This window comes from Ambystoma mexicanum, chromosome 4q (assembly GCF_040938575.1).
Source record: "Ambystoma mexicanum isolate Mex_15411 chromosome 4q, UKY_AmexF1_1, whole genome shotgun sequence".
NCBI classification, from domain to species: Eukaryota; Metazoa; Chordata; class Amphibia; order Caudata; family Ambystomatidae; genus Ambystoma; species Ambystoma mexicanum.
The window spans coordinates 563,878,088-563,901,364 of NC_090928.1; positions in this window are offsets into that span (position 1 = coordinate 563,878,088).

Here is a 23,277-nt window from a genome sequence, read left to right on the forward strand (position 1 = left end):
AGGCACTAGTCCAGCTGGAAGCTAGGTATGCTGCACCTAGCCACTAGTACTGCGTAAGGGCATGTGGGCCATTGGCGATCGCCCCATAAGATCGTAATGGTGCTCCACTGATTAACTCAAAGCTGCAGGTGTCGACTGTAGAAGCCATCTGCAGGAGTGGCGTACAGATGGCAGCGGCAGAAGGGGAGGAGATACCTGTCACCCAAATGATAAAAATGATAGTATGGGCATCCGAACTCCATATGCATTACTCACTTCATTCAACACACCAAACCTACAACCATATGCATGCTAGCCCACTCATAAGGATCAATTGCACCCAAAAATCACTTGCGAATCATTACGACACAAATCGAGGTGAATACACTATTTCAAACGAGTGTTTGTGTGCATGCGCCTGTCAGAACAGGATCCATCAGATGGGATCATCAACGTGCATAGACACAAGTGATTGAAGGCGCGTCGAGACAGGGAGGGTTCAACAAGGGCAGACAGACGATGGTCCCACTATGGCAGCCTTGCATCACATAGCGCAGGGGAAGGGGACAGATTCCAAATAGGCATGTACATGGCAGACTCCCAATTAAATCATCTTTCCATGCATCCATTCATCATTCCCTCATCCCGTTATGAAAACGCCTGAATATTCACTCACATAACATTCGAAATTTCCATTGAGTCTGTGCGTAATGCAGCCTTCAAAATCCACTGTGCTCCTGCCCGGATTCCTTGTGTAGTGAAGTCACATGTATTTGGGAACGTCCTGCCTTATCGTCCACTACGCTATGGCGCATCCCATTCAAACCATATCAATCATTGCATTCCCGTCATGGGCCCTGTCCCAAGGACATTCAACAATAGAACGTTACATTTCCAGTCAGACCTGTGGGCGTCTCCACGCCGCTAGTTGAAAACCGAAAGCGCTGTCCTTCGAATTCCTCATTTGCAACATCACGTTGAAAAGGCATCTGTGAACGCTTGTATTCACAAATACATCTATGCAGTGCGGCTGTGTGTGAAAATGGTAACTGGCCTCAATCACTGATGGGACTCCCCGCCGTCGGTGAACGTCGGTACAGTGCTGCATGAGGGTCCACCGTTGATCGAGCACTACATTCCACTGACCCTTCACAAGTCTGCTCGCGAATGCAAATATAGTATGTGCAACAATGGGACCATAGCAGATTTAACGTATAAAGCAATATTCCACAGCCATCGGGATTAAGAACATGATTGCAAATGCAAGATGCCATGCGTCGAATTGCAGCGTCGTGTGCGGGACGTGCTCGCACGAAAGGCATTGCAGCTGACACAGGTGGAATGAATCACCACAGGTGAAGGCTATACAGCCTGAAAACACATAAATTGCATACCCAACCCCCTCCCCAACCACACCCACTCCAGAATGCTACCGGCAGGACTAGCGATGTTGGGCCTGGGGGACCTGATTGCACTGCAAGTCCTCCAACTACAAGAAGAAGACGAACGCCAACTACTACAACAACCGGCCGCACAGAGGAGACGCAGGAGGAGGAGGAGGAGGAGGGCAAGGCATGGCCAGCAAGCCCCACCAGCACAGCCACTACCACCACGCAGGCAGCCCGCAATCCCACGCCTCCGAGCTAATCCGTTCAACCTCACAGCTGAGCAGATCCACACCCTCTACCGTTTGGACCGGGACACCATAACCGCCATTGTCGACATGACACACGCTGACCTTGTCAGCATGATAGATAGCCCAACCGCCATCCCACCCCTACTGAAGGTGGTGTCTGTACTCCACTTCCTGGCCACAGGCACCTACCAGCACACAGTCAGACAGTTGCATGGCATTTCACAGCCACTATTCTCACGGACACTATTCCAAGTGCTTGATGCCCTCCTGAAGCACTCAGACGACTACATCACTTTACCACGCTCGTAGCAGGAGCTTACAAACACAAAAGTGGGATTCCATGCACTTGGCGGCATACCGGGTTGCATTGGTGCCATCGACTGCACCCATGTGGAATTGGTTGTCCCACATGCCATGGAGGCCCAGTACCGCAACCGGAAACAATATCATTCTATCAATGTGCAAATGGTGTGTGACTCCAACAGGATCTTTACACATTGTTCTGCCCGATTTCCGGGATCAACACATGATTCTATGGTCTTGCGGAACTCTAGAATACCACGCTACATGGAGCGACACGCAGGGCGCCGATCCTGGCTACTCGGTGAGTCTCATTTAATGCATGAGTATGTGGGGTAGGTGATGCGTGAATGACCTGGCAGGAAGGGGGGGGTGCGTACGTAGCAATGACATTCCACAAACATCCTTTCTTGTCCACATACAGGTGATTGCGGGTATCCACTGAAGAGATGGCTCCTTACACCAATCCGGAACCCACAGGACCAGCATGAGGAGGACTACAACCATGCCCACTCACGTACCCGTGTGGTCATAGAACAGGCATTCGGCCTACTGAAGGCTCGTTTCCGCTGCATCAGCAGGTCTGGCGGGGCACTCCTGTACCGCCTTGAGAAGGTGGCAAAGATGGTCATGGCATGTGTCATGCTACACAACATGTGCGTACGTAGGAATGTGGCCATGCCCCCCGACGCAGAACTGCTAGCACCTGAAGATGGTCATGATGAGGGTGGGGATGTGGCAGCACCTCAAGTGGTCCGCGAGGCACAGGAGGCCCGTGAATTACGGCAGAATCTCATAGATGCATGCTTCTAAGACTCACGCCTGGTGGCTGTTACATGGACACAGGACTTGTGGCACTGTGTGTGTCTGGAACATGCACAATATGGACTGTACGCCAAGATAGGCCTCGTACACAGAGATCAATGTCCACACATCTCATAGGATGAATATGAAGAATTGTATTGCAGATGTGAAAAGACATTACACACCCAATCGACCCGCCACCCAAAGAAGCCCAACACACCCCCTCCACACTCCTACCTCCCCCCCGAACACCAGTGTCCAATGACGCTCATTGTCAGTGGGCAGACGCTATTGCAAGCCCCCTCTCCGGGTATCAGGGGCACCCCTGCCTGTGGAGCGCCGGGTCCTCCCAGATCTACGTTGGGGGCTGCCCTGGACGGAACTTGCAACGGATGATGTCTCTGCCTGCTCACGTCCATGCATGTCCCTAAGGGTTTGTGAGAGCTCAGTGAGCACACGGCGCACAGCGGCAAGTTCACCACATACGTCTCTGGACGTCGCATGCAGTTCCCCCCTCAGGCTCTCGCTACTTCTCTCCATTTGTGCCCTTAGTGTCTCTGTACTTCGCTCCATTTCTGCCCTAAGTGTCTCAGTAGATGTTTCAATGGCTGCCTTAGAACCCCCACATTCATCAGCATGCTCCTTGAGGAGCGTGGCTAGTTGCTGCTGTTGCACTATCATCTGCTCGAGGGACTGTTGCCTCTGCTGGGCCATGCCCATTTGCGGTGGTGTCACAGAGGGGCTGGACGCCTCATGTTGCCTTGCAACAGGCCTTGTGGGGGTTGGCCAGTCGTCGTCTTGTGGGTGCCCCTGCGTGGTTTCCTCATGGTGTACGGGATGAAACATGCAGGGGGATTGGGAGAAGACGACGGCAGCATTCTCCTGGAGGGTCTCTGTGAGCACGGTGAGTTCCTCGTGGGAGAAGTGGACCTGCCGCTTGCGGTCGCACGCTTTTTTAGCAACTTTTCCCATATTTATTTTTTGGACTGGGGTGGCTAACGGGTTGGGATGTGTCTCAGGGTCGGATTTTTAATGGTTGTGTTGGGATTCTGCTTTTATAGGTGTACGGCGTGCTGTTTCCCGTTCCGGCCCCATGTTTTTACTTCCGTTTCCGTATATTTACGGTGACCGTATTTTGCGTTGACCGCTCATTACGGTGACCGCTAAAATGGGTGGCGGAATTGCACCTAGGGCGAAGTACGACGGCGGTAAGGGGCGTTTTGGGGTCATTTCCGCCATCGCGGACTTTGCACTTCCGCCATGGCGTAATGCTCGTGCCCGATGGGTCAGAATTAGCCGCACTTTCCTCCATCGTGCAGTGGCGGAAACGCTATTTACGCTATGGCGGTCATGTCAGTTGATTTCCGCCAGGGTCGTAATGAGGGCCAATGTATTTAATATTGTATATGCCTTGAGACTAAATGACAGCATGCACATATCCTGCTTTGCCTTTGTCCTCCATCTTGTGATAACCTGCTCAATAAGCTCGTGCCTGCCATTTGATGAGATTCCACGTGTGGCCCAGACGATTTTCTCCCATTTTAGTCATTCCTACAGTGCCTGTATCATGTTGGGAACGCTGCAGTCACACAACCATCTCCCATACAACCTGCTGAAACTGGAAATCCGACTTAGCTGCATGCAGTCCTCTATATGCTGGAGCATTTATGAGAACAGTGCAATGCAGTGACTAAGTATAGCAAGAGCCTACAACTGGATAGTGCCAACTTTACACTGACATAGGTGCACATGTTGAGGCATGTTTGAAGAGTCCACCCAGAAGTTTACCCTGTCTGCTACCTCACTCATCAAGCTACTTCAACCGGTGTATCATCACATTAACTGTCTGTTTGATGCAGAGGAATGACAACTGGCAATGAACCTGCTCTCAAATTTTCATCGGGATCCTTGCATTGATACTATGAAGGGGAATATGGAGAGCCTCCTGGCATCTGTCCTTGATCCAGGCTTAAATGACATAGTGACACCTTTTAAGTGGCAGCTGTGCATGATGATGAGGAAAACACCAGGCGTTGTTAACACAAATTTGATTTAGTCATGTGCAAATATGTACCAAAGAATATTTTTAAAGCCTCAATGGAGCAAGAAGGCGAGCAAAAGGTCAGATATGAACAACGAAGTGCAGGACTCCACAACTTGAGAGAAGCTCATCTGAAATTATACACTTGTTCTCCACAACTCTTGGCACTGGTGCAGGCTGGTGTCAAGTCATTTGGTCGACTGAAAACTGGTCGAATGACATTTGGTCGACGCAATTTGGTCGAAAACCAAATGGTCGAATTTTTTTTTTAATTATATATTTATTTTTCGGGTTTTCGTTTTTTAAAAAAAGGGTTTTTTGGAAAAAAAAGGGGTTGGGGGGGACCCCCCCCAAACAAAGGGTGAAAATAAAAAATAAAAAAAAATCGACCATTTGGTTTTCGACCAAATTGGTTCGACCATTTGTCCAGTCGACCAATTTTTTTCGACCAAATGACTGGTAACCGTGCACGCTGCACCAAGGCAAGCTTTCAAAGAGTGGGAAATGTAAGAAGCTGTGTGACAGGCCACTCATCCAGGATGGTTTGCTATGCATATCCTTGTCCTGCAATCTGTATGGTGGATCGCTAATGCCTATGTTCATTTCACATGCTAACTGTGTAGTGGTAAAGATCTATGCAATTCTGGTTTGGCAAGTAGTCAGTGTGGTCATTTGTACTTGTTCAATGAGCTATAGAAAGCCAAAACTGACTGCCAGGTCGGTTGCAGTGGGAGCAGGTTGTCAACACTGCTGGTGCTATTGCCACAGACCATGGTAGACACCTCAAGGTCAAACAGATGAGAGAGCTTGTTACCATAATAATTGAGCATCGTAACGCCCAAAGCTACAGTTAAAAAAAACACCAGTCCCATCACTTAGAAGACAGCACAGCATATCACTGAGATGATTAAGATTTGTGTGCAAGCTGGCTACATTCACAAAGATGGAGCAGCAGGAATACATATGGAGGCTTACTCTCTGACATTAGGATCGGAGTGCATTGCAATAGTAAATATGTAGCTTTGCCATCATACTAAATGTGTTTGGCTCCACCAGAGGAGCCACTCTATGAGTCCTAGTAATACACTCCCAAACTGGTGTTTCTGCCTACATTTATTTGACTCTAGCAATCAACAGACTCACTTTCCAAGTCCCAGTACCATGTTAAAAAACTTTAATATCTTCCTACATTTACTTTACTGAACCAACTAGGGGATCCAATCTCCAAGTTTGAGTACCATGCTGACAAACTGGAGGTTCTGCCTTAATGTATTTGGCTCTACCTACCAGCCGAGGTGCTAAAACATGTGTTCAGTACACTCCCATTGTACCATACCCTGCATTTCTTATCTTCTTGTAGAGTCATCTAGAAGCATGTAGGGTGGTGCAGGATCACACTCTTCACGTTGACATCCACTGCTACCTTGTCATCCAGGTCACACTGACTGTCAAACGTCATACAATGCACACAGTATACATTCATTCATGATCAGTCTGTTTTGCTTGTTCTGCCAAAAAATAAAAAAAAAACGCCCTGAATTCTACCACCACTAATAGGAGGCTACCCTGCTAGTGGGGGTGGAGTGACCCTGCTAGTTGATGGTGCCATGTGTCAGGCTATACTTTTCCAGATCAAGGGATCGAGGAGAAAGTTGGGCTCGCCCAGAGTAAAGGGATGGGGGTCCTTGAGAAAGATTGACCAGTGGTGAGCTAGAAGGTCATCAGACTAATAGAAGGCTATCCTGCTAGTGGGGGTGGAGTGACCCTGCTAGTTGATGGTGCCATGTGTCAGGCTATACTTTTCCAGATCTGGGGATCGAGGAGAAAGTTGGGCTCGCCCAGAGTAAAGGGATGGGGTCCTTGATAAAGATTGACCAGTGGTGAGCTAGATGGTCATCAGACACATTCTTACAGCCACTTTCACCACTTCAGCAGTGTTCTTCAGTGGCTGCATCTGTGCACACAATGTGTGCTTCTTGAGCACCACATTGTGTCACAGGTTTCAGTGCTTGTTATTCAAATTTATGCTGAAGACACTTTTTCTTGAGGTTCCAGAAGTTGCATGTTTCACTGTCTGACCAGGAAGACACACCATATATCAGCATGAAGTAATCCCACACTGATGACCAGATCAAGAGTGCAGAGGCCTTCTGACCTGACTTAAAGCTCCTGAGAAATGTTTGAGCATGGCATTTCCAGGCTGCATGGGCAGGAAATGGTGCAGAGGCCCCTGTCTCCACCTCCTGAGCCATTTGCTGAGGGATCATGCCTGGCTCTTCTGGATCCGCCATCTGGATCTCTTCCCTCTTCCACTTACCCTCCTGAACCACTGTGACTACCTCTACCTGCTACTCTACCTGCCTGCCAAGTCTAAGCTTAATGGGCTTAAAGCTGGTCAGATAGCATAGCGAGCTGAGCACTTGTTCTTACATCTGTGTGTAGCCTACTGACACAAGTTGAAATCCTGGTGGGGCCCACTCAGCCTTTCATCCTTCTGGGGTCGATAAATTGAGTACCATGAAGTGGGTAATGATATCAACAGTTATTACATCGCTTTGATGCCCTTGGGTGAGCTGACGATATATAACAACTGGTATTATTATTATTATCCACCATATGCAGGTACTCCTTGAGTGACTCTGCCTGTACCACAACCTCCATAAGATTGGTAGCCACATCCTCCTAATACTCATGCTCATTCTCCCCCTCTTCATTCTCCATCTCTCGCTCCTCATGCTCCAGCTCCCCCACAACCACCATCTCCCCCCCCACATTAACAATGTCCCCTTCCTCAGACATAACCTCCTCATCCTCAAACATCATATCCCCCTGCTAACCAACTGTCTTCCCACCTCATGTTTTGTCTCAACCACATCTGTCCCTTCTCCTTGGACTCTGTCTCCCCTGCCAGCAACTCCTTCAAAATCCAACATGAAGGAGGAGTCAGGTGTCCCTGAGATGGCCTGGCCCCGTTATCGTGAAATGTTTTCAAAAACACTATTAGAAGAAAATATCCTCTCTTGGTTTTGTGTGTGTTGATTTTATGAAAAGGCAAATGCCATTCGTCCTGTGCAATTTGGGTGGTTATGCAAAGCCAATTTAATGAAATACTATGTTATGGTATGTTACTTGGCATTTGTATAGCGCCTTATGTATCATAAGTATGATCTCAAAACGCTAGTAGGTTGAATGCCCTCGGGAACCGTAGTTCAAGTCAGTAGAGTGAGAGAGAATGTTGTACAGTGCGTGGGTGCACCGGATATGTGTGCAGCTGATGTAGTGTTATTTCACCTTGGTATGCTAATTTCTGGCAACATCACATCCCATTCCATTTGTTGATGAGTCCCCTCACTTTAATTTTTAGTACTTGACCCCTGCTGAGTAGGATTTATTCACTCAGTTTAGAGGAGAGCTGCTGTGCATGTGCAGCCTGGCCTTCCTTGACCTGCTGTCCCGAGACTAGTCTTTGTCAGTCGGAAATTGCGTGGAATCGTGAACGAATCAGAAGGCCCTGCCGCAGCTAGACCCAGTGAGCCAGAGCCTGCTTACTTTGCCATTGGGGCACTGTGACCAGTCTGTGCAGCCCGCGGGTGCCGAGTGCTTCTGCCTTATCTGCCAATCAATAAGGTAAGTCAGTGTGTTGCTGACATGTATGCTATAGTATGGATTGAATAACTTCTAGGCTCTTCGAATTTTGGCAGATAAGCCACAGTGAGATAAAATCATGTGTCCAGGATCACACACTTTGTGGTGAAGGTGCCATTTGAGACCAGTCTGTAACTCAGGTAAGCAAATATGGTCTCATGTGAGCTTAGGATTGGTGTTTAAGAATACTCAGTTGTATAGAAATTACTTGAAACACAACAAATCCATGCATTACATGTTGAAAAGGGTTAAGCAAAAAGAGTAGAAGCCTAATAAGGTGGAGCCTAGTGTCTAGTGTATGTATTTTCTATTGCATTTGTATTTCTATCTGGTTCTTAATGAAGTGCCCTATTTACAACATATGTAACACATTTTCTGGTTGTCATTTTTAGGGGTCAGATGTGGGTGAGAGGCGCCAAAGATGCTTCCCGTCTGGGGTGCAATCTGGTGTAAGACCGGGCCTGGGAGGAGTAACCCAGCTCATTAACATCTCCCATGACACTCCTTCTAAGCAAAATGACATGTTGCCTAAGATGGCAACGTGAAAATACATATGTGCGTAAGGTGCCAAATGTGTCTAAGGTGTTAATAAGAAAAACACAGAACAAGTGCCAATGACAAAAAAAGGACACGCACAAGACACAGGCAACTGGAAAGGGTTCACAAAACACGCAAACAGTACGGAGAAGGGAAAAGTACAAGATCATTTTCTTTTGATTTATTTAAAAAATGTTTTAAAAGGAAGAAATGGTAAAAAGGGTCAATTAGAGAGGAAGACTAGAAAACATATATAAACAGACACATAGGAATGACACAGTGATCAAGCAACAGCAACAACATCACAACCAAACAGCACAGATGTCTTCAAACCCCTCCAAGACCCACTTGCACTGACCAAAAGCACTAAAAAAGACCTAGAAAATCACCATTTTGTAACCCTGTTAGTCGTCTCTGAACTCTACATCTAAACAAAACGCAGGTAGTCAGCAAGCTGGGGTCTTTCAAAGGCCATCAAAAACATTTTAGAATGTCTCAGGTCCCGTGACTGGATTGTCAAACTCTGCTCTCGTGTCTCGGGCCTTGCACTTGGATGGAGGTCCTTGAAACCCAGCGTGACACTCACAGTTCGATCCTCAAGAAGTACAGCAGGATGTCCACAGGGTCGGTCAAACCAGCTCAGAAATGCTTTACATTCCTGTGTGGCACATCTTGGGAGGTTCAAGCATGCTTGGGGTCTAATTCACAGAAGGGTTTTATAATGCCACAATCCTATTGGAAAAGGCTCTGTGAATGAGGCCCTTAATGTTAAAATTGGTGTAAAAAAAGGGTAACAATGTTTATGCTTCTTTTTAGTACCTCTTTTAGCACTCGTAGAGACTGGAAAATGAGCATCTTAGTCTCTTTCTTGGGTTTTGGGTCAGAGGGGAAACTTGTGTCAATGATTTGCAAGTGCTTAATCAATGGCAAAAAGATCATTGCGTCCAACACCCACCCTGTCCAAGTACACAATACAATTTGTAGTGGTCATTTTGTTGCAGAGGACAACAAGTAAAATTCATTTCTAAACAGTTTTTTGTGTGTTTTTTACTCTCCATATATTTTTGGTATAATTGTGAGGCAGAGCGGGAGCCTGGATGGAAGATAACGATTTTGACACCCCGTCTACTCCACCTGAACATACGGGAACATTTCCATACACGTATGAGCTTGAAGTGAGGAGAATGCTATTGAATGCATATGTACCCATGTAAATGCCTCTTGCCTTGTGCGTACATGGTGGGAGACAATTACAATTAAAAACAAAAACCTGGGTACAACCTTATTCTCGTTTGTAATACATCATCTATCAAAACAGCTGAACATTACAAATTATGGGGTTATCCAAAATTAACCCCATTGTTACATTCTCTAATGCATGTTAACTTCCAAGCTAAATGATGGAATTGGATCGTTAGGGCCTGATTCACAGAGCTTTTTTTCCCATGGGATTGCACCATTATAAAACCCTTCTTTTTGATTGTATTAGTTTATAATGGGATAAGTTATGCAGCGAAAAGAGCGCTGCGTTTCTGTTGGGCTGTGTTGCTTTTCATGAATTGCTCCGTGAGTGTTACCTCCATTAAATAGCAGAACTAGCTATACTCCTGTGCCTTTAAGGAACCGTCTGACCTGCCTGCCTGCAGCTGGGAAGAGGAAACGCTATTTAAAGACTGCCCAGCCGCACTTGCGGCAATAAACCCTGCAGCGAAAAGGGCGCTGCGTTTCTGTTGGGCTCTTGGGTGCATGGGAGGCGAAAGAAGAAATAAATCTGTACATGGTAAGCTTGCACTATAATTAGCGCGGAGCCGCTTGATCTGTATTTGTATAAGGCTGTGAAGAAGTTACATTCCGCGTGAAGGCAACCGCATATTACTAACTGTGACCTAGCTTCGGTCGAGGGCTGCGAGGATTACTCTCCCTCTTCCTGGTGCTTGGGGAATGCTTTGACTCTATCAAAAAGCTATGCAAGTGTGGAGCTAGCTGTTGATTTTTGTTTACTTTATTCAGCTCGACTGTGACTGCGGGCCTAGACCCTTTGAGCAGTCGAGCTCACCTATACAGTGACTCAAACCAAATATCTAAGTACGTGAGGAGCTAGCTGTTAATCTTTGTTTACTTTATACAGCTCGACTGTGACTGCGGGGCTAGACCGTTTGAGCAGTCGAGCTCACCTATATAGTGACTCAAACCAAATATCTAAGTACGTGAGGAGCTAGTTGTTGATCTTTGTTTACTTTATACAGCTCGACTGTGACTGCGGGGCTAGACTCTTTGAGCAGTCAAGCTTATTTGCATAGAAAAAGTCTGCGGAAGACCTGGAAAGACCTGCTTATCTGCTTTTGTAGTGTTTTTGCGGTTGGCGATTTTCAGAGGTTACTGCCCAGTCCTACTTCATAGATCAGAGTTTAGCTCTAAAATCCCGCGCCGATTGGCCTAAAATATGAAGAGAACACTACCATCTTTAAAAACAGGCATGCCACCTGTGCACATAGCTCTTGGCAATAATGGCGTCACATGTGGAAGCAAATGTATCGCCCTGTCCAAACAAGAAAGTACGACTAAGCTCCACACCTCGCCTGGGGGCGACAAACTCAAAATCATGCTTGAAGTCCCACAAAGTAGTTTGCATGGACATTCGCCCCTTCTGCAAGAAGCAAACTTTGGGGCATACCACCTCAAGTAGAATTGGGGTCACTTCTACTCTTACACCACCTGCTACATTGAAAGTACATTCTCATCTGTCTATCACAACTAATCATCAGCATGAAAAAATTGACTCTGAAAATTGTGTATCCTCAAAGGAACAATCTAGATCAGAGAAGGAAAACACAGTTATTGAATCATCTGTTGTTTTTGCCAATAAAAATGTTTCTGTCACAGAAAGTATATTGCTGTGCAATGCATTGACAGGTGCTGTTGTTCAAGATTCTTCTCCTCCAAGTCTGAATGCTACTAATAACTTGCCAGTTATTGACATAGATGTAAATAACTCATACTTTTCTTCACCGACCTTACCTGAAAATTTGTCGAAATCTCCTAACCTCCAAATAAATATAAGTGATACAAATTCAAATTCCATTGAAAAACTATCATTTATAGCTCCAACACCACGTAAACCAGTGATATATGACCTAACTCCTGATTCAGATGCTCATGAAAGTAACGAGAATGCCTTGACTGAAATTGCTCTGAAATCTATGAATGCTGCTATCATTCATTAGCCAGATTATTTGAGACTTTGAACACGAAATCAGATAAACACTCCCATCAGTTAGATCACATTGCCGCTTGGCAACAAGAATTGTCTAAACAAATGAATTCTAAGGTTGCTCATTCACCGATTAAGCATTCAATTAGTACTCAAATTGATGGGCGTTCAAAACAAATATCTGATTCTAATAATTGTGAACATTGGCTTCCTTTTATATTAGATCCAATCATTGATTTAGTTCATAGGGATTCTAAAGAACCTAATCAATGTACGGGAGGCAATATCATGAGCAATCCCGAGATAAAAACAAATTATGCTCTTTTTGGTGGTTTTACCATTCATGCTCCCGAATTGCCTTCTAAAAATATACAAAGTATAACTAACCCAGTGAAAAAGACTAAAAATTAAGTAAGGGGCAAAACAAAATCCTCTTCGCAAACAAAATTCTTTGTGAAAAATGTAACTCATCCAAGGACAGCTGCCGTTGCAGTGTCCAAAGCAATAGCAAGAATATACGTACAACAAACTCACACCAACAAAAAATCATTCTTCATTGGCACAAACCCGACAAATGGAATCTTATAGTCCTCTTGACAAGTTGCTAGAAGCCGTATCAAATCAGTCTTCAGAGAAAACCTCCTCTCATGACAATTTTGATCAGCAAATTTGTAAGTCTGTGTCTGAAGACCAAAAACTCATTGAGCCTCGAAATGAAATTCGACATGCAGTAGATGAGTATATGTCTACCATTCCTGCTCTCAAACAACTGCAAACCCCAGTATTGCAAGAGCAAGTGAAAAAGGTAGACTTCAAACTTTCAACTTTCATCCCTCAAGAGAACAGCTCAAAGCTTTCAGACACCCATTTTAATGACGTCTGTGAAACTGAGCACTCCAAGATTGGTCAAGTGCGCTCTGCCCACCAATGCCAAACAGCCTCTGACAATGAACTAAAAAACTTAATACAATCTGTATTGAAGAAAATTCTACATGAAAAAGAACCAGCAAAAGGAACCACCCAGAATGGCGAGACAAACCAAGTTCCTTTTAGTCAGGATAAAGGCAAAAAATCTGTCATTTCCTCAGTAAAGCGTCCAGCGCTTCACTCTTTAACCTTGCTCTGTGGTCCCCCTCCTGTTGTCCAATATAATTTGAATCAAGCATCGATATCCTCAATATTTACTGAGTTACCTGCTCTAGACGACATAGGTTCTATTGATATAGAACAGGTTGAATTTACTGATGCTTCAAACAGGTCGTCTGTTACTTTATGGCTTAACTCCCGTGTAGTTGTTAACACCATTTGGGCGGTTAAAGCTGAATTTTTTGATCTACGCTTTGTTCTTTCATCTGGTCCCTCCTCTTCTGAGGTTAGGAATAATAACATGCAAACAAAACCATCTAACAAATCAGTACCATTAAATCAATCCTCCAGCACTAACGCATGTAATTGCAATCTTCAAACTGGTCAATGTTAGCTATCTAAATTTGACACACACACACTATCAATAATTAGCTGGAATTCAAGAAGATTTACACATCTAATTAACAATGCGAGCTCAAATCTCCATTGCCATGACATTATTATGTTGCAGGATACTTGGTTAATGTCTATTCGATCTTGGGACAGGTATGATGTTTTTCTGAATCCAGCTACTAAGGGCATTGCAGGGAGACCAGTTTCAGGTTTATTAATTGCTGTTAAGCAATGTATATTTACCAACCCACAACTATGGTATGCACCAAATACTTATGTACAGATGCTTACATTTTACAGAAATGATATATTACATGTGTTGATAAATGTGTATTGGAATCCCTCTGGAATTTCTGACGCAATGTTCCTCGAAAGCATGAATGAGGCTCTGGATCTAATATCATATGAAAAACAACCCATCAGATTAGTGTTAGCTGGTAATTTGAACTTGCATTGTCTATCACCGAAGAAACAAAAGAATCCAACCAGACTAATGAAGTGGATAAACTTTGTAAAATCCAGAAATCTCTTCATGCTGAACGGTTCCTGCTCATCAGATCTCCCACCAAACCCAACTTGGCACAGAGGAAATAGTACTGCGATTATAGATTACATTTATGTGAACAGTGAATGGCTGTATCTAATAGAAACCTTTCAGGTACAATATTCTAATGTAAGCGATCACAATCAATTGAACGCTGTTTGGGTTGATAGTTGTGGAGAGAGAAAACGGAATGTATATAAAGATGGTACTATTACCATTAACACCACTCGTAATAGACTAATCTGGTCCAAAAAATCTCTTGAAGCATTCAAAGATTGTTATCGCTTAACTCAACAGATTAATAAACAAGAAACCAACTCCCAAGTTTCTTCTATCCCTTACTCAGATCTGATGCAGCTGTTCCAACCAGATTCTATTAGACACAAAATCAAAAAAAATCCACACTTACATATATATAACCATGACATTAGAACCATGAAATCGCAAGTTCGATCAGAAAAAAGAGCTGCGTTGAAATTGCTCATAGCCAGCCAATTCCCTGCTCTTAAACAAATTAAAATTAAATACAGGAATTGGTTGAGGAGCATGAAAGCCAAATTATATCAAAATGACAGGAGCAATATGTTAAAAATACTGGCTTCCAAAAATTCGGCTGAATCCTGGAGAATCATCAATCAGGCCATAGCAGGACAACAAATAGCTGTCCAGACAAATGATGTAAGAGAGGAAACATGGATTAAATACTACTCTTCGATATACTCCAAACCTACCCTTGAACATCTTTGTCCGATTATTGAGGGAGATGACAAGATATATCTGAAGTTTGAGAGAGATGGCATTCTTTATTTTATTCATAAGTCCAGCAGATCACGGGCTCCTGGTCCTGATGGATTATCAAACCAGGTTATGAAACAATCTCCTGAACTATGGGCAGACATACTAAACATCATGTTTAAAAATATTCTCCATAGGCAACAAATTCCAATCTCCTGGAAGCATTCAATCACTATTCCAGTGTACAAAAAAGGAGATTGAGCTAACCTGGCAAGTTACAGGCAAATATCCTTGCTTGATGCCCCTAGCAAAATATTCTGTTGCATAATACTAAGAGATCTGAATGAATGGTCTAAACTAAATCTCAAAAGAGATCCCTTTCAATCAGGTTTTGTACAGGGCCTTGGAACACTACCAAATACGATTGCCATCAATTTACTGAAATCTCAACATGCTACCTGTAAGCAACCACTTTATTATGCATTTATTGATTTCCGCATGGCTTTCGATTCAATAGATCGAACCTTATTATGTGATAAATTGAAATCATTTGGCTGTCCTGCGTCCTTACTTGCTTTGATAAAACAACTTCACTCAGAGACATCAATGCAAGTTTGTCTTTCAATGATCGGCCACTTAACTGCAAAATTTAACACCTATTCAGGACTCAAACAAGGTTGCATAATGGCCTCTTTTTTGTTTAATCTATTTATTCTGGAAATGGGAGCTGTCTTTTTAGATATTATTTCAGATGCTCCTAAGCTTGGGATACAGCGCCTAGCTTGGTTACTTTATGCTGATGATTTAGTTTTGATATCCCAGACACCACGTGGACTTCAAAATCTTCTATCAGCATTAACAGCCTATGTTACTAAAAACAACTTGGTAGTGAACATAGAAAAATCACAGATTATGGTTTGTAAGAACTCGAAGAAACCACAGAGGCTTTCCCTGAAAAGATGGACCCTGTGTGACAAACCTTTGGAAATAGTAAAAGAATATAAGTATCTAGGAATAATACTCTCGAATACAACCACAAACACTGTATTTCTTATTAACATACAACCTAAATTAGTTTCCTTGACTTCCCAAGCAAAAATCTTGATCTATAAATTTGGGAAATTCACATACAAACATCTACTCCTATTCTATGAGCAGAAGGTAATTCCCATACTAACCTATGGTATCGAATCAATGCTATACTTCTCTGATAATTTATGGACAAACTTGAGGCACGTTTTTGGCAAAAAGTGTTATGCCTTCCTAATTGTACGCCAATGCCGATTATAAGATATGAACTGGGTATAATATCCCTAGCCACTTGAGTCAAGTGGCGAATGTGCACCTTTTTTAGGAAATGCCTTATGAGTCTTGATACTAACAATATGTTGAGTGTGGTAGCCCGCCAATTAATTATATCTAAGTCTAACTTTCCAAATAGATGGCGCAATTTGGTTTTGAATACGTTAACTGAGGCAGACATTACCATCGAGCTTCTGCTATAAAATCAAATACTTGCCAAGAGTAAATTCTACCACTGGGACTGGATAATAAACAGAGAAATCTGTCTAAAATACAAGGATTTTGCGACCCGCACCTTTAGCCATAAAAAATGACGTTGCATCTCTTCCTATTTGTTGAAATGTCCATCTCCAATAATAAGGAAGACATACTTATGCTTCAGGCTCAATCAGAGGCCCATTAGAGATATACTTGTGAGGAGAAAAATACTACCACTGAATATGAATTTCTGTAGATTTTGTAAAAATCAAACAAAAAAGGAAACTTTACAACACGTTATAATATCTTGTCCGCAACTAAATGTACTTTGCGTAAAACACTTATCTAATAAATTAAATCTTTTCCATGCAGCAGAGGATAACGAAATCTGAACCTTGCTTTTTCAAAGTCCTAAATTCTCTGTATGGAAATCAATAGTACAATTTTTAGATGAAGTATTTCCTGAAGAAAATGATGTAATTTCTTAAACAGAAATATGTGTTTTATATCCTGTATCCTAGTCTGTATATATAATTTGGACTAGTTATTGTGAATGGAAAATAATATAATTTTATGTCTTACATTTGTTTATGTGATTATATGGAAACTTAATACATGTATTTGAAAATTTGATTCATCAGCTAAATCAAAAAAACATAAAACGTACTTATTTACAATAGGACAGACAAATCAATAAATACACAAAACAAAATATCATACATATATTCCAAATCCATGTTAAAACTCACATTCAACTATTTACCTGCTTCAGATTTAAGGAGTTAAGAAAAGACACAGTTGTAACAAATAAAGACATTGGATGTCCTCCTAGAATGATATACCAGAAGGCCAGTTCATTTAAGTAAACCACATCAACATTTAGAAAAGTATGATTCTCTTTTGTTTTGTAAAGCTGGACAGTATTTTTAAAATGTTTTGAAAGACTCAACCTCCTACTCAACCTACTCCTCTTGTAGCTGACTCCCACCCTGACACAGCCCTCTCCAACTTTCACCTTTCCATCTCCAACATTCTCGATATCCTTGCCCTGTCATTAGGGTCTGACGGAAGCCTGCCAAAAAGTACAGTTCTTGGTGCGACTCTTACTTGGATGACCTTAAACACAAGTGCAGGACAGCCGAAAAGAAATGGGGTCCATCAGGGGCACCCTCTGACAAAATGGTCTGCCACCTTCTGCAAAGGCAATATAGACTCTGCATCCAGTCCAAGAAAAGAGTCAATTTCCAAGCCAACATCTCTGCGGCATCCAACAACACGGCCAAACCTTTCAAAGTCTGCAAGGAACTGGCCAACCCTATTGCAGCCTCATCCTCTATTGCACCTACCCAGGCCCTTTGCTGGGCCCTGGCTGCACACTTCACTGCCAAAACACAGGCCATCCTGTCCTCCCTCTCCTCTCCACCCACTCGTGCACCATCAACTCTTGGGCCTCCCTCGGCCGCACCTACCACTCCCACTCTTCTCTCCTCCCTCTCAGTGTGTCACACCTGAGGATGTTTATAGGCAAGTCTATGAAAACCTCTTCCAAACAGGTGGACCTTGATCCTCCAAAACCATCAAGGACAACATTGACTCTCTAACTCCAGCCTTGGCAGACCTCTGCAACCTCTCCTTCGCCACTGGAGTTTTCCCCACTACTCTCAAGCATTCTCTTGTTCACTCTATGCTCAAAAAACCCTCTGCTGACCCATCTATTCTGGCAAAATATTGCCCTGATCTCTATCACTCCTTTCCTGGGGAAACTCTTGGAGAAGTTGGCTATCTCTCAGCTTACCCTCCACATGGAATCTGCTGGTTGTCTCCATGATTATCAGTCTAGTTTTAGAGCATCCAGAGGCATGGAAACTGCTCTTCTAAACACCCATGAAGACCTGCTCTCAAACCTCAATTCTAACTCTCCCTCAGTCCTCATTCTTTTTGACCTATCCTCTGCTTTTGATATGGTAAACCACAACATCCTGATCTTCTGTCTCCGTGATACACTGGGCACCACAGATCAGGCCCTGGTGTGGCTAGCGTACTTTCTCTCTGTCTGTCCTTCCCAGGTGGAACTTGTGTCCTTTCTCTCTGCTATAACTCTCTCTACTTGTGGTGTCCCCCAGGGATGTAATCTATCCCCATAGTTGTTCAGTGTCTACATGGCCCCTTTGGCCCACAAGATCTCTGCTTTTGCCTTCAACTTTTAGTGTTAGCTGGATGACACACTGCTTTCTTTCAGGCTACCCTCAGCCTCTTTCTCCTCATCACTCAATCCTGACTGTCTGTCTGCAATTCAGTCCCGGTGTGCTGCTAGTGATCTCTGCCTTATGCAAGTAAGACAGAGAATGTCCTGAGTGGGACCCCTGGTCGCGCTTTCCCAATCTCACTCTGGCCGGCCTCCCTTGGTACTGCTCCCTCACCCACCAGTGAAGCAAAATAATCTGGTGGCCATCTTCGACTACACTCTCTCCTTCTCCTGGCACATCTCAGATATCTCCAAAAAGTGCCACTACCAGAGGAACCTAGTCAGAGGTATTCTACCTTTTCTCACTTCCCCCAGAGGCTCACCATCTCGAAAGCCCTGGTTCTCTCCAGACTGGACTACTGCAACAGTCTCTTTCTCATTCTTCCTACTTCTACTCGCTGACCTCTTCGAATTATCCAGAACAGAACTGCAAGACTTATCCTTTGCTTCAAGCACAAGGACCATCATCTCTTCAGTGCTGCCATTCCTCCACTTGCGCCCCATGGCTGCAAGGATCAAGTTCCAATCCATCTGCATAGCCCACAAAGCTTTTTGTGGCCAGGGCCTGCACTATCTACAACACTCTCTTCCTAAATACTCTCCTTCTAGAGCCCTCAGCTCAGTCTCCTCCAACTCTCTGTGAGTGAACCACTTTTCCAAACCGATATTTTGGGGAAGATCTTTCTCCTTTGCAGGTGTCTCCCTCTGGAACAGCCTCCCTGCCTCTGTCCATCTTGATCCAGGACACTTTAAGTTACAGAAACTCCTCAAGACCTTCCTCTTCTCTTCCTCTCTCCCCTGCTAACTTCCTTTCTCTTCTCGCCTGCCCCACTCCTCCTTTCCCCTCCTCAACTAGCTCAGTCTCGCTGACTGGTTGCCTAGTGCACCTCCAGAGCCTCACAGGTCCCAGGCTCCCCCGCCAGTCCTGCACTTGCCTCTGGGCCTTTGCACTCTGCTTGGCACGACTGCTCTTGGAATATGTTTCTTGAGAGGGGCAACCCCCCTGCACTCAACCCATTTGCTCCCCCTCACACTTCCTGTCTGCACACTTGCAACTTTAAATGTACTAGGCCCATCAAGTTTGTGTGTCCTGTCCTCCCTCTGTCTCCACTCTCTGAAATGTCACCAGACTTAGTACAGTAGTTATTGTCTGAATATCCTTGTCCCCCCCTTTTCCCTCCCCACTCTTTGTCATGCACTTGCACTGTCTGACATGTCGTTATGCAAAGTACGGTAGTTTATTGATTGCTTGCTCTTTTCCTTCTCCCCCACCCCCTTCTCTCATTCCTTCCCGTCATGCACTTGCACTAGTTGAAATTTCACAGGCCTAATATGCTAGTTATTTTTTGTCAGATCATTCGGAAACTTCAAGGTCTGTATTTCCTTGTTCCCTTCCCGCCTTGAAGCGCTTTGAAGCACTTCACTTGTGTATAATCACTTTACAAATAAACAATAACAATTACAACCTCCTGGATTCAAAACCTACACAAATTATCTGGACATTTATTTCATATTAAAATAATCCCCTTTAAGTGAATAACATTTAACCTTATTCTCAAAAATGTTCTCATATAGGGATCAGGGTATTGAGCAATATTACCAGAAAGAGTACCTCTGCATTTATTTTCCATACACAGGTCACCAAATAGTTTGCAGGATTGCCTTCTATCACAGGTATTGCACCAGTCAGCATCATATCATTTATTTTTTGCAGCTTTTGGATTATTAAAAAATAAATCCAGACTTACGTTCCTGTGAATCAGGCCCTTAGTCTCTGGACTGTGTACCAAATCAGTGCCCCCACACCAAACACATACTTTCGCCTGCAGATTCAAGAAGAGATACCCGAATTAATGCATCAACATAATAAGAGCTTGCTTGTAGGCTTGACCGAGTGAAGTACCTTTCTCAAAGGAAAGCGTATTCACTTATGTGGGTTGAAAACATAAAACAAATTTAACAACGACTAATTCAAAGGAACTTCACCCTGACTCTGTATGTGAAAATGTGCATGTTAAAATTAGTAATGAATTACAAGGGCCTGATTTACATTGGAGCATTATAAAACAATTTTTTTAAAACCAGGCTTCATTTGTATTATCTGGAACTTTATTGACTGGAAATTACCATTGCCTGACGGCCCCTTGCACCGCCAATAATAGATTGGTTTCAGTTAAGAAACGATGGGCCTGATTTACAAAAGCTTTTTTCAGAATGGAGGAGCAATCCCATTGAAAAACGTGGTGAGCAGTTAAAGACTGCAAACAACGGCTGGGAATCATTGTTATCCAGCATTTTAGATGTGTTTTCCTGCCAACAAGATAATGGAAAATGAGTTATCCAGCAGGCTGTGTACTTAGCTAGTGGATTACACCCTTTGGTATACTGAAGAAAACCCGCACAGATGAGCTTATGATTTATTGATCTGTTTTTCCAGTTTGAACTTGATGCTCTGCTACTCGTCTTCTATGTAGAGATTGATTACAAAGTAGATCAAAAGGTGTTGATGTCTCCAAGATCTTCATTGAACACGTTTATATGCTTCAAGCTCTTCTGCTATTTCCTCTGTCAAAGGGTCACTATAAATACTGTATTAGATCCCCTTTCTGTGAGGAATTATATTTCACACATAAGATCATGACACACAATAACTGAGGCACTTGAATTCATATAAAGCTGTTATATTATATTGGCAATTGTAGTTCTCCAATTAAAATAATCCAGATGATCATTAGCTATTTTCGTGTTGCTAGTGAAATTGCCAGATTCCCTTTTTTTGATAAACAAAATCCCAATATAAAAAATGTGATATGAAAGGCCCGATTATACCAGTAAAGAGGAAAACTTAATGTAATGGAGTGATTCCAAGTGCACGAGAAAACCCAGCTTTCTTCAGATACAAACAGCCAGGGGAGCGTAGAAATGACAATCTCAGAATGGTATTAGGAACAATAAGGTTTTAAGTTAGAAAAACATCACCGGTGAAGTCATGGTAATTAATTATCATAACAAAACGTATATTCATTTATTCAATTGGTTAGTTAAATATAAAACAAATAATTACTATAAGAAACATTTCTACTATTGGTTATTTCGCAACTAATAACTCCTCCGAGGTTCATCCTTCTAAAAATGAAACATTTCACTCTAACTTGCCATTGGTTGGCATTCTGCGACACTAGCCAATAAGGTGAATAAGGTTCTGAATGGTTCATTATTTGTCCACTCAGCCTTGACTATGTTTTTGCAGTGCTAATGTACATGGGGGAGAAGGAGAGATGTGCGAACCGTTGTGGACTGGCCTTGAAGGTTACTCCCATCTTGTTCCCATGCTGAGGTTCTCTATACCAGAAACGTTTGTGGGCTTAGTGTCTCATCCCCCTCTCTAGGTACACAATGAGCCTAGCATGTGTGCTATTTTATTGGGCATGGAATGACTGGTACATGTTCTATCACGTTATGAGGGGCTCTTTTGCTAAACTAATTTCTGCCCTTTTATTGATTTTCCACCGTACTAACATGTGTGTGTGTGTGTGTGTGTGTGTGTGTGTGTGTGTGTGTGTGTGTGTGTGCGCGCGCGCGCGACTTTTCTTCAGTGGCCACTATATGTTCATTTATTATGGGATAACTTGGCATAGCAGAGACTTGCACCTGGTATTCAACAATGTCTTTTTACTCAGTGCTACCAATAGAAACTAATAAACGTAATAAATGCACACTGTGCTCTGGGAAACGTTATCCGGTGTGGTTTCAACTCTTAGGTAGAACTTTCTTTCGCACACTGACCTTGGTGCTTGGGCTACTGTCTAAGAATCATGACATCTGGAATTCTGTGTTAAGCTGCAATACTTCAGAATTGAGGCCTTGCAGGTTTTGGTCTGAGTAATGGCACTACTTCTGCTCTTCCTCAGCAATGTTAATGTTCTTCATGTATTGCATGCCACCATTCATTAGTCCCTGCCTGTGCATGCTGCAACCTCTCCCAACCTGCCCTTGTCTATACTACTTCTGTAACCATGTCTAAGTACTTTGCAACCTGTCCCTGCTTTTGTGAATATACACTTCCTTTTGCCCTACATGTGTCACACAACCTATTCTACTTTTCATGGCGACTGCATGACCATTAGTGTTTTACTGACTGTTTACAGAACGTTTGTCAGCGTGTACTTTCGTTAATGTTTGGGAACTGGTGGGGGGGGGGGGATATGGCTAGGCCCGATGCAACTCTCATCTGTATCATCAATAATGAAACCATGGAAAACATCATACATTTAATCCAAGACATTTTCAAGGTTTTTGTAGGCAGGTAGGAGGCATGGAACTGATGAACCATTTCCCCCTTACATTCACACTGAGATGCCAAAAACGGCATGGGATTATTCCAGAATAAAGATCAATAGATTCGATTGAAAGCCATTATAAATCTTGTCTATGTTTCAATGCCAAGTGGGATTTCAAAGTTTTGCGCTACGAAGTGCCAAGGGAATGTCTTATTTTACAGTGTTGGTGCACTTCTTATTGCAAATTACACAATTTCATGCATGGGACCAGTTTGCACAAAGAATCAAATATGGGTGGTCCCTTCTGTGCAAATTGATACTTTTTATAAAATGGGACCGAC